This window comes from Haliotis asinina, chromosome 1, assembly GCF_037392515.1.
Source record: "Haliotis asinina isolate JCU_RB_2024 chromosome 1, JCU_Hal_asi_v2, whole genome shotgun sequence".
In the NCBI taxonomy this organism is placed as follows: domain Eukaryota; kingdom Metazoa; phylum Mollusca; class Gastropoda; order Lepetellida; family Haliotidae; genus Haliotis; species Haliotis asinina.
The window spans coordinates 21,033,587-21,045,592 of NC_090280.1; the positions used below are offsets into that span (position 1 = coordinate 21,033,587).

Sequence of the window (12,006 nt, forward strand, 5' to 3'; positions counted from 1 at the left end):
TTGTTTTCACTAAATTAAATTTTTCAGAAATAAATCGTGATTACTGTATCTCTGGAAATAGGTGTCGTCGAGTGGTGCTGGTGGTGTATGCCCAGAGATTCGGGGTTGTTTGTTCCGTCAACATGAATGTGTGTCCAGGGGAATGAGGTGAAGGACAGCGACAGTAGAGAGTTTGACCACTGGCGTGGGTCCGACTTTGGCTTAGAGATGTAAGACAGGGGAGGGCCCCAGTTTATATAATATATTTCTTCCAAGCTGAAGTAAGTCCCAAACCTTCTAAACTTTGTTCGCTCTCCTCCAAAAAATCAGATTTAATAGAATCAACGCCCGCACATACCGACGCGTGTCTCCGATGTCCAGTGTATGATTACAAACTTGAAACGCAACCCGTCCTTTGAGATAATATAGATGGAGACCGCTGGACAATTACGGTTACTGACACAGTGTTTATCGGCACATCGTGTCACAGCATTTATTGACACAACATGTATCTACCTACAAGAAGTCTGAGCTGTCCTGCTGTGAACAATTCACACAATGTTCTCGTGGAGGGAACCCGTGAGGAAAGAACGCTTCACCTACTTGACCATCCTCTGTCCTCAAAGGGACAGTTAAAATCTCCTTCTCGCCCCCTCACCTCCCTCTCTTTCTCTGTCTCTGTCTCTGTCTCTGTCTCTGTCTCTGTCTCTGACTCTGTCTCTCTCTCTCTCTCTCTCTCTCTCTCTCTCTCACACACACACACACACACACACTCACACACAACAAAGCAATGCAAAGAGATTCCTTGGATGGGTGGCGGTGTTTGGCAACTTTACTCCTTAGAGCTTTAAGGACTTCAGGGATGCAAGCGAGACATTTCAAATGCGAGGTCCGTATATTTAGCATGATTTTTCTGAATCTTGACAATCATATTGCTGTCAAAAGAAACAGAAAATTCAATGACATAAATATATATTTTCACTGGCTTTATCCAAAAGTACCAGATCAGTTTTTGTCTTCTAAGGCTGTATATTGGCCTATTCCATAGAAGTTTAAACGACGCCCTGGACATATTCAGGGTCGTACCATGAATAGACCTCGAAGTCAAAGCCACAGGAATGGCGAAGACAGTAGTAATAACAGCGAGCCATGCCGTCATGTCTTTTAAGATATACTGTTTGTGACAAGGAAGAGCATCCACTGACAAGATTTTGGACAGTCTCTGTAAATTCATTTAACAGTCGACATTTCATGTAAATATTTTGGCGATTGTGTATAGTGTTTTATTTTTGTTTGTTTGTTTTTCGTTTAGCGCACCAATATTCCAGCTATATGGCTGTGGTTTGTAAATAATAAAGTCTGGACCAGAGTGATCAACAGCATGAGCATCAATCTGCGCACCTGGCATATGATGACATGTGTCAGCAAGCCTGACCATCCGATCCTACATGTGTTGTTGAGGACAATTGTATCTCGGATCTATACGGTTTACTTAAATTCTGGGTGTGTAAGCCTATAAATGATCCCAAGACCGTGTCATTACATCAGCTGCACTCCGCATAAACATGAAATCTGAAATCAATTGAAAACTGAGAACCAGAAGTGAATTTCAAAACTCTAACCTTTGATTAGGCCGCGGGTAACCTACCAACGGGAGTATCGGACTGTTTTGTCTCCAGTTATGAACGCTTAAGAATGGGTTCCTGAAAGTTATGTCACGACAATACTTTGACCCATATTATGTATATTGGGTTGCAATCACCTTAGCTTACTATGGATGCAATAAAAGACATTATACGGCTTGCCAGAAGTTGATAATTGAAACTTCCAGGTGAACAGCTTTCAAACACAGAACACCGTATGTAAACAATTACTACGCATCGAAAACTGTCGGTGTTTTCCGAAGTGGTATTACACACAAGTTGTGCGGACCATATTAGTAAAGAGCGCTCCAAATAATATAATACTGTGTGGTTTGCCTGCAATAGTGTACGGTCGGTAGAGGGTACGTTAATTCATTCGCACTCTTTAATATATTTTAAATATCTATATTTTTTTAAAAACATAAATGATAATGTAGATTGACAATGACAATTTTGACGAGGGCGGTTTTGTTGAAGGATTTCAACCACTATATTCTGACAGATCTTGATGAGCAACTATGGACAGATAACTTATTCTCATATCTACAGAGTTAGTTTTTGTTGGGCAGACATGGCTTTCAGGCAGGCAATCGCATAGTTATAGTATAGTTCATTCCTTTCTAGTTTCCGTTCAACATAAAACAGATTTGTTGACAACAGTTCTGTCACTAATTGTCTTAAGATAATCTTTAATGCTCTTTCTCAGCTGAACGTACATTACAGATCAGGACCGCATAATTCATCATTTCTAATTTTTTTTCTTTTAACAAAAGTCGGGTTTCTTGGAAAAAAGTTTAAGTTCAACACTAAATGTTTCTTAAGCCGCTTTTGGATGCTCGTTCGAAACTGCGATTAGATTATGGAACAAGACAGTATTCTTTATCTCTTTCCAGGTTCTTTTTATTGTCAAAAGACAATATTGTTGACAAAAGTTCAACACTAATTGTTTCATATGAAACTTTTGGATGCTCGTTCGAAACTACAAGCAGATCGTAGATAAGGAAAGGATAGGTTATCCCGTTTTATTGACAACAGGCAGGTTCAAACATGAGTTGCTGAAGGCCATTTCTAGACCAGGTCTTCAACTGTTTCATTTGTTGGTGATTAATAAGATCATAACGGTATGAACAAATGATAGTAATATTACTGTAACTAATCCAGTCCAACTATACTTGTTCCCCGTTATGTGTGGTTGCGTCATTATGGAAAGAGGTCTCATGAATCTATCATCATACTGTTACTCACCAATAAACATTTCACTTGCGATATGAGTAGATATTCCTACAAGGTTATCAGACAGCCCTACCGTGGATAATTACCGTATAGTCACCACACCTCACGTCATGTCACCCAACTATGCAGTTATCTTTGCTAGTAGGATGTGTCAAGAACCAGATCATTTAGGTTGATCAGTGTTATGGCATCGAACAGATACCGTATTTACTCATTCTACGGCCCGAACCTTCAGTTAATACTTGTTCTGGTTAGTATTGCCAATGTCCTTTTGAGTTCATGCCTTATCAAGGTGATACGGGTTGTGAATAAATTATAATTCAAATCGGCGTTAACCCATACTGAAGCACCATCAACGGTGTATTGATCCTTGAAGCATCTGTCAGCTGTTCTTTATCAAACATTTCTCAGTTCGGGTTAAATGTGTTTGTGTATGGCCTTTGACAGATGTCACGCTTGCTTGGCATATGCAAGGAAACGACCTCGATAACACTGTTTTCTGTGAAAAGTTGGCTTGTTGTAAGCATCTGTGCTAGTTATAAATAGAATTACTTCCCAGCTTGGGATTCAAATATTTACAGTATCCGTTTGACCAATTTGAATTTCTGCATGAGATAGACTCTATTTTCGACCACTGTTTCAAACTACATGTAGCATTTTTCTGAAAAATAGGTCCGAAAACGTCAGGTGTATGTTTCAAACTTGATGTTTAATTTCAAACCGGAATTCTGTGAGGAAGAAATAAACATTTCAAACCAAATATTCCTGTGACAACTTCCCCCGCTGCATTATCATTTCGATAATATACATGCATATGAATTATTGGATATACCTAAATTAGGTTATGGGATCGTTATCATTGTGACATGACAACTTTGAGAGCGACATGGCTTAATCTACTATCAGCTACACACACACCATGTCAACGCTATTGAATGTAAGTACAGTTTATAAGTAAGCAGTGGTTTTTCTACTTCATATTCGTGACAATATGTATTGAAATTAGTTACAAGGTACTTTTATCTTTTTTCATTTGTTTTGGAAGAACTGTGGAAATCTGAACGTTCTTGCATGCTGGAATGTCTAGCCCGACCTATATTTATTACTTATCTGAGTCTACAAAATGGCGCTGGCTGTGCTGGTATAAAACATTTGTGTCTGTCTGCACTTATTGTAAAACATTTGTGTCAATCTGCATTTGGTGTAAAACATTTGTGTCTGTCTGCACTTGGTGTAAAACAGGATCTACTTGGTGTAAAACACTGGCAGTGTGTACTTGGTATAAACTACTGGTTGGCTCTACTTGGTATGAATCACTGGATGGCTGGCTATGCTTGGTGTGAAACACTGGCTGGCTTTACTAGGTATAAAACACTGGCTCACTCTACTTGGTATAAAACACTGCCAGGCTCTACTTGGTATCAAACGCTGACTGGATCTACTTAGTGTGAAGCTTTGACAGGGTCTACATTAAATTGTAGTGCTGTCTGCAGTAGTATAGTATGTGTGTATGTCTGCACATGATGATGATGATGATGATGATGATACAAAGGACATAAAACATGTCACACATATGCATACTGTGATCAGAGGTTAGTGTGTGTCTGTCTGATGTGGATATTGACCCACAGATAGCATGTTCAACAACACTTGTCTGTTAACAATATCACCAGCTCACTGCGCTGTCCTGTGTACTACGAAATGGGGTAAGGTGATACCAGGTGCAACAAAGGTTACGAGGCAAAAAGTGATACATGCACGTGACGCGTGCAAATAGGATTCTGTTCATGTTTCACCATATGGGTAATGCATCAATATTTTACAGTGTAGGAACGCATCATTGACATGTTAGCCTCCTTTTGGGCTAAGGGAGAGATTTGTTGTTCTGCAATCCAAAGATTATGCTATTGTTTTATAGCCCGTCTGTAGCCCGTCATCATGCGGTGGAGTATCCCAGTGGTCAAAACGTTCGCTCGTCCCGCTGAAGGTCCGGGTTCGATTCCCCTCATAGTTACACTTTGTGAAGCCCATTTCTGGTGTCCCTCGTCATATTTCTGAGATATAATCTTACTCACTCACTCGTAACACTTGTCCTGGAGCTGTGGAGTACCCCAGTCATTAAAACGGTCTTTTGTCATGCCGAAGGTCCGGGTTCGATTCCTTCATGGATACAATGCTTGAAGCCCATTTCTGGTGTGCCCGCCGTAATATCAGGCACCTGTTCCCGTCATCCCAATTCCCCATGTCTTGAAATCTATGAATCTACACCCCTGGATTGGATTCATGTTCGCTTGGGTGAGGTTTCTAGTTTGTGTCTGTCACCTGTCTTCGTAACAGTCACTGCAAACGCCCGAAACATCCATTACCCTACATATCCCCCGGATTTAGTCAAGCTCCATGTAAGGCCGGACCATTATAATAATGTTACTGTTCACCAGTTAGAGTCACGAGAGTGTTATCAAGGACCTATTTTTATGGTGATCTGTAAATGCCTTGGGGTATAGCTTGCATAACTCCAACAGAAAACGGAAGGATTTAGCGCATAATATACCTGTCTCATATATGTCCTAAAACTGTAACTATGACAATTCATTCATGTCCGTGGGCACACGCTACCGCCTCGGAGTTCACTCTACTTGAATGCACGTGCAACGGGATTGCAACGGGTGTAAACCGGGAGTGCTGCACGTATGAGTGTGTGCAACTGATGAGCAACGCGTTTGAGTTCCGTGTCTCAAATATGTACAACGAAACACGTGTGTATCACGCATGTAACACGGAACAACTTTTCAGCAAAATGTGACAGAAACCATTGGGCTTGTCTGATTAAATTTGTATGAATTTTGAAGGATGGCAGGAAGAACTACCAGATGGTTTTGCTGGTACTTGTTTTTACTTTTGGCTTTTGTATGCAAACTACAAGGCCCGTTGTGATGGCAAATCTACCTAAGGTTTTGAAGGTCTAGGTGTTATTTCGTAGGGGCTTGGAAGTGTTTGAAGTGTCGGTGTGTGTTTCCTCCAGTGAAGCCCCGTTCTTTATTGTTGGTACACCATGCAGTGTAGTAGACCGTCGTCGTCATGCAAACGCTACAAGGGTGAACACAATCACCACAACACTGGGATACTTACTGTGATTTTAAGCCACTATGAGGTATAGGTGTATACTTGCTCTTGCCCGGTACTCCACTCAAACAGGGTCGGATACAGCTTTTCCACGAAGGGGTGGGGGGTAGGGATATCACAGTCATGGGTGAATGGGTGTGTTTTTTGAACGATATGCGGGGGCCTGTTTGCGCGCGCGCGCGTGTGTGGTCATCATCGTTTCGTTTCATCGTTTAAATGGTCATGAACCTTCAGGACAAAATGGGCTGTGATCCGCAAATAGTGTTTGGCAACCGAAGAGTTTGATTTGTTGACTTCAGAAGACCATTGAAGTGCTGGGATTAGTTTGTTTTGTTTTTCTTTTTGATGTCGCACACAGCAATGTTCCAGATATATGGCAGCAGTATGTAAATAATCTAGTCTGGACCAGACATCCCTGTCAGATACGCAATTGGCGACCGATGACATGTGTCAGCAAATCTGCCAACCCAATACCGTTCAGCATACGCTGCTGCGGACCAATTCTTTCCAGGATTTTCACGGGTGGTTAGAATTGAGGTGATTAACAGGAACGGTTGGTCAGGCTAGCTGACTTGGCTGACGCATGCCATCGTCTCGAAATTGCGTAAATCGATACACATGATGTTCATACACTGGATTGTCTGTTCCAAGGTGGATTACATAGAGGTTTTCGCCATGTAACTGGAACATTTCCAAGTGTGTTATACAAGAAACAAACACAGCTTTCTGTTCAACACAACAGCGACAAGGAAGATAAAGGCCTCAAGTTTTCCTTGTCACGGTTTTAACTCATGGTTTCGTGTTTCAATTTTCAAGTCTAATACACCCACAATATATGCGATAGTTTTTCAAATCTATTGCGAGTGTGTCCCTTGTGTACGTTCACCCGATTCATCAAGGTGACACAAAATATGTAAGCATGTATCACCTGTGACATGTGACATTTCCAGAAAAAAACGCCCGTCAGCAGATAGCTTCATTCAAAACATACTACATTCACTGTGTGAAGTTGCATATACTGTTTCCCCGACCCCACAGCATCAGTCCAATTTATTGCCGCTTGGTTGATCCCAGAATACAGTGTTTGATGCGATGCTCGTGTTTCACAGAAGCTGCTTCAGCCTTCCTTGCAACTATAACCATCGGCCCCACACCCTTTTATCGCGGATCATCTTGCTCACTGGCATTCAGCGGCTCGTATGGATTTCAAATTTAAAAAAAAATCGCATTACTTACTATGGGAACAGTACCTGCGGCCATTTACTAAGGGACCCATATCTGAACATTACCTGAGGGCATTTATTATAGGATCCATTTTGGAATAATGTTTGGGGGTGGGGGTGGGGGGGGGGGGGGGGGGTGGGGGGGAGGGGTTAGTACCTGGGGAGTTTTTACTAAAGAATCTATATGGGAACAGTACCTGGGGGACATTTACTAAAGGATCAATGTGAGAACAGAACCTGACGGTCAGTTACTAAATGTACCTACGGGTCCATTTGAGAGGAGCATCTGAGTGTTATTTGCTAAAAGATCCACTTGGGATGAATACCTCAGGGGTATTTCTTTAAAGGATCCACTTGGGATGACATACCAAGGAATCATTTGAGAGCAGTACCCTAGGGGCATTTACTAAAGAACCCAAAGAAGACCAGTATCTGTGTGGCATTTACTAAAGGATCCTATGTGAGGAACATCTAAGGGTTATTTACCGAAAGATCCACTCTGGATGACTACCTGAGGGGTATTTATTAAAGAATCCAGTTGAGATCAGTACCCGACGGGCATTTACTAAAGGATCCACACGAGGATGGTAGATTTGGAGAGATATTGGGACTAATGCCGGACTATTGTCATGACTAATTCTATTTACAGAAATAATGTCTTTCAATAAATAAATCACCACAACACAATTCCACAATTCCATGAGAAGTCAGAGAATCGCTAAACTACCATTATAACAAAAACAAAACAAAACCAAAACCAAACCCCCCCCCCAAAAAAAACAAAAAATCATTAAAAAACAAAGCAAAAAAACCCAAACAAACAAAAAAACCTCAAAAACAAACAAACAAACCCCCCAAGAACAAAACAAAACAAAACACCCCCCCCAAAAAAGCCCAAAAGCAAAACAAAAAGAAAACAAAAAATAAAAAACCCAAAACAAAACAAAACAATAAAAAAAACCAACCAAAAAACAAAACAAACATAAGAAAACCCCAACCAAACAAACGGACAAGCAAAAACAAAACAAACAAACAAACAAAAACAAACACACACACACGTTATATTACCACGATATGACCACACAAAATAATTTGTTTTCTGCCGAAGTCACGATTCTGTGAGGGACAAGTGTCAGAAAACATCAGCTTTGGGGTTCATTTTGATACAATAAAACTCCCTCCCTCTCTCTCAGTGTTCATTTTTATGTAAATTTAAGTGCTGAGAAGGCAACACACAATAAAACAAGATGGCGGTAAAAAATGGCGGCCATTTTGAATTATTAAGAAACTATGTCAATTTCTACATGCTTTAGCAATACGCATAGGTCAAAATGAAAGTGGTCCTATTGATAGCAGTAAAACTATCCATGGTTAACTTTGAGGTGTTGTCGGGCAGCAAACCAAATGTGATAAAAGTGCTCGCAGACACCCACCGCAAAAAATGGCTTGTGAAACACACACACACACACACACACACACACACACACACACACACACACACACACACACACACACACACACACACACACACACACACACACACACACACACACACACACACACACAAACACAACTGATACCATAATCTGAGAGTATTACATGTCTTTTCATGAGCCGAAGATACATACTGAAAATAGAGTAAAAACAAACTGTATTGGGGAGGCTACGAAATCCTATTTTTAGGCCTCTTTTGAGATTTTCCTCCTGAACTATAGTCATATCTGGATAGGTGATAGATTTCTGTAGCAGGTGCTTGAGTAGGAACCCCAGAGATGCTCAACCCAAAAGTCTGTCGTTCATACCACCCCAGTACAAGAACGCACTCATCCAGGAGATTACGACCTGCCCTTGGTCACAATTCACATTAAGGGTCTTTTTAGTTTCTGCGACAGACCCCTTCAAAAGAATTCGAAGCGCTGACTATGACAGAAAGACTGTAAATTCATGTACCAAGGCTTAAGTGGAACAAGGGAGAGAAAGTTTTACTGATCGCACGGTTGGTGGTAAAAATCCGACAATATCATGAGCCCATGTTTATGATCGACATGAAAAAGAGATAATATCAGGTGTTTGCGAAACATGAGCACATCCTGCTCCACAATTATCACACCATTTAAACACCTGCAACATTCTCCTGGAAAAGAAATGTACGATGTACATTAATACGGGGATTTGTTTGAGCTTAGATTTATGGCATCTTAAATCTTCGTGAGGGATTATGAGGAAAGATATAATTTCTCTTACATATTTTCAGCAATTACAATTTCAGGCCCAATAACAGATATCCACTTATTGTGCTTTATTATGATCGTCAATCAACTTGACGGTCCTTTTTAAAAGGTTTCTCAAATTAAACCTTCGTGCAAGTGAAACATACAAACAGGTATTGAAGAACAAGATAAAGACATAGTATTGTACTACTTTCTATTGTATTGTATTGGCATTGTATATCCGAAAGGACAACTACATCCTGAGAGGATGGGTTTAGTCTAGCGGTTAACGCGTTATTTTGAAGACACATGGGTAGAATGTGCGGGGCCCATTTCTTGAGCCCTTCTTCCATGATGTTGCAGGAATAGTGTTAAAAGCGATGTTAAACTAAACTCACATACTCACTTATTTCGTAGAGACACGGGTGTAAGCAGCTTCTCAATTGCCCTCATGATAGATAATTCCAAAGATCGTAATATTTGGTGTCTTAAAGGCCGGAGTGCAAACCTACAAAATCCACATTTTACCAATTTGCCTTCCATTACCCATATCTGTCCATGAGTCACAGGACTGTAACGGCTAAGGACTGGGTGCCTGGCAAAAGTCTGGCAAACCTTGGAATTTACAACTAGAATAATGCCTTTTAGTATTAAAATGCCCCACAACCCCTTGACTACGTATTTTGGTGACTAAAGAGAATTTTATATGCAATTATGAAATTTCAACACTCTCAAATACGTGTACAGTCTTATGTACGTTAATGGGACAGGGGTTCCGGGATTTGAACCTGTGATCGCTGACATAAAAGGGACACATCTTTTCACAGAAAATTGAATCTGTAACCTTTGGACACATCGTGCCCGTGAGTATGTTACTCCATATACGTTGAAAACGGAAAGTCGTATAACGAACTGACTGATATAAAGAATTGTCCCTGACATATTGCTTCATATTTCAGTCGAAATGCGAAAAAATGGTTTTATCCAGATTCGGTCATATACACGACCGCCGCCATATGTATGTATGTGTGTATGTATGTATGTATGTATGTATGTATGTATGTATGTATGTATGTATGTATGTATGTATGTATGTATGTATGTATGTTTATGTATGTATGTATGTATGTATGTATGTATGTATGTATGTATGTATGTATGTATGTATGTGCGGGAGGGCGTTGCATACGTGTGTGCGTGTGCGTCTGATTGCTTGTTTAATACTAGTATTCGCTTAAGACAATTTAAGTTCACGCCCTATTCCTCAACTCAGCTAGCGAATGTAACAGCACCCCATCATGGTCTTCACGCTCTATTCCAGAATGACAAACAAATCTTCTATGCTTTGTGAGTATGTGTTATATGTAATCATGTCTGAATGTCCTGTGTTCACATTTTGCAGACATGGTGATAGGGATCAGTGCATTACGTGTAGAACCTCTTGGTTTGGACTGAAGATGGAGAGACAGGTATGTAATCATCCTCTCAACTCTGATGTATCTTTACAGATAGCGATGTTAAAACAGTAGGCCATGGTTCACGTCTCGGGGCTGTATATATATTCTGTATTTAATTCATCTGGGTCGATGTTTCTGTTGGTTGTAAAATTTATCATAAGCTTAGCAGCACATTTATATATTCCGAGTCAGTCTCAAAAAATGTTTGTTCCGAGACACAACTGGCCATAAATGTAGCGAAAAACAAATCCATTTAAAAAAACAAACGTTGGTCTTTGTTTATACAGTGTCTCTGTACGCCCTTATAGCTGTCGTAATTCAGCATTAGCTGACTTGATATTCCGGTCCTTCGATCACTTGATTGTCTGGTTTGTTTTCAGGCCCCCGTCGTATGGCAGGAGTGAGTGAGTGAGTTAGTTCTACGCAGGTTTTAACTACATTCCAGCAACATCACGGCCGGGGACACCAGAAATTGGCTTCACATGCACATTGTACCCATGTGGAGAGTTGAACCCGGTTTTCGGCTTGCCGAGCCAACGCTTTAACCACTTGGCTATCCGACCGCCCCAAGTTAGGACATACCTTTACCAAGACATATTACGAAACATGCCCCAGGGAATAAAATGTCTGCTGCTTGGAGAGCAAAAGGTCTTTGTCCGACTGCGATTTCATAGCCCAGTGGTTGAAGTGTTCGCTCGTCACGCCAAAGACCCGGGTTCGATTCCCAGCGTGGGTATACTGTGCGAAGCCTAAACCTGGATTTTCCTGTCGTGATATTGCTGGAATATTGCTAAAAGCGTCGAAAATCAAAACTCACTCACTCTCATCCAACATGACGGATGTTCAGTAAACTACGCTTATAACGAATACACTTAACACGAACTAGCGCATATAACGAACTGTTTTTGGTTTCCCGCCACCTATTGCATAGTTTAGTAGAAATGCGAATCACGAATTACTGCTGTATCGTACTGAAATCACTAGTTCCTTTAAGTTTGCCACAAACGTAGTGTATTGCATAAATATTTTTGCCCAATACGGTAATCACACAACCACGAATCAAAGTCAGTCACACGATTAAACCGTTAATCCAGATCCAGACAGCTTGGAAAGACAATTATTTGGATTATACACATTT

General features: G+C 40.7%; 1 protein-coding gene across 5 annotated transcripts in view; it reads left to right on the plus strand.

Moving 5' to 3' along the window:
• Positions 1 to 12,006, plus strand: part of LOC137274113 (vitamin D3 receptor A-like) — a 54,682-nt gene that overhangs the window by 3,421 nt on the left and 39,255 nt on the right. For 3 of the 5 annotated variants that reach the window (XM_067807117.1, XM_067807142.1, XM_067807150.1), the window contains exon 2: positions 10,814 to 10,880. The gene's annotated coding sequence lies outside the window, so the exon portion shown is untranslated. Of the gene's footprint in view, positions 1 to 3,738; positions 3,793 to 10,813; positions 10,881 to 12,006 lie in introns of those variants that run through there. The other 2 variants (XM_067807125.1, XM_067807158.1) reach the window with 2 other exon arrangements.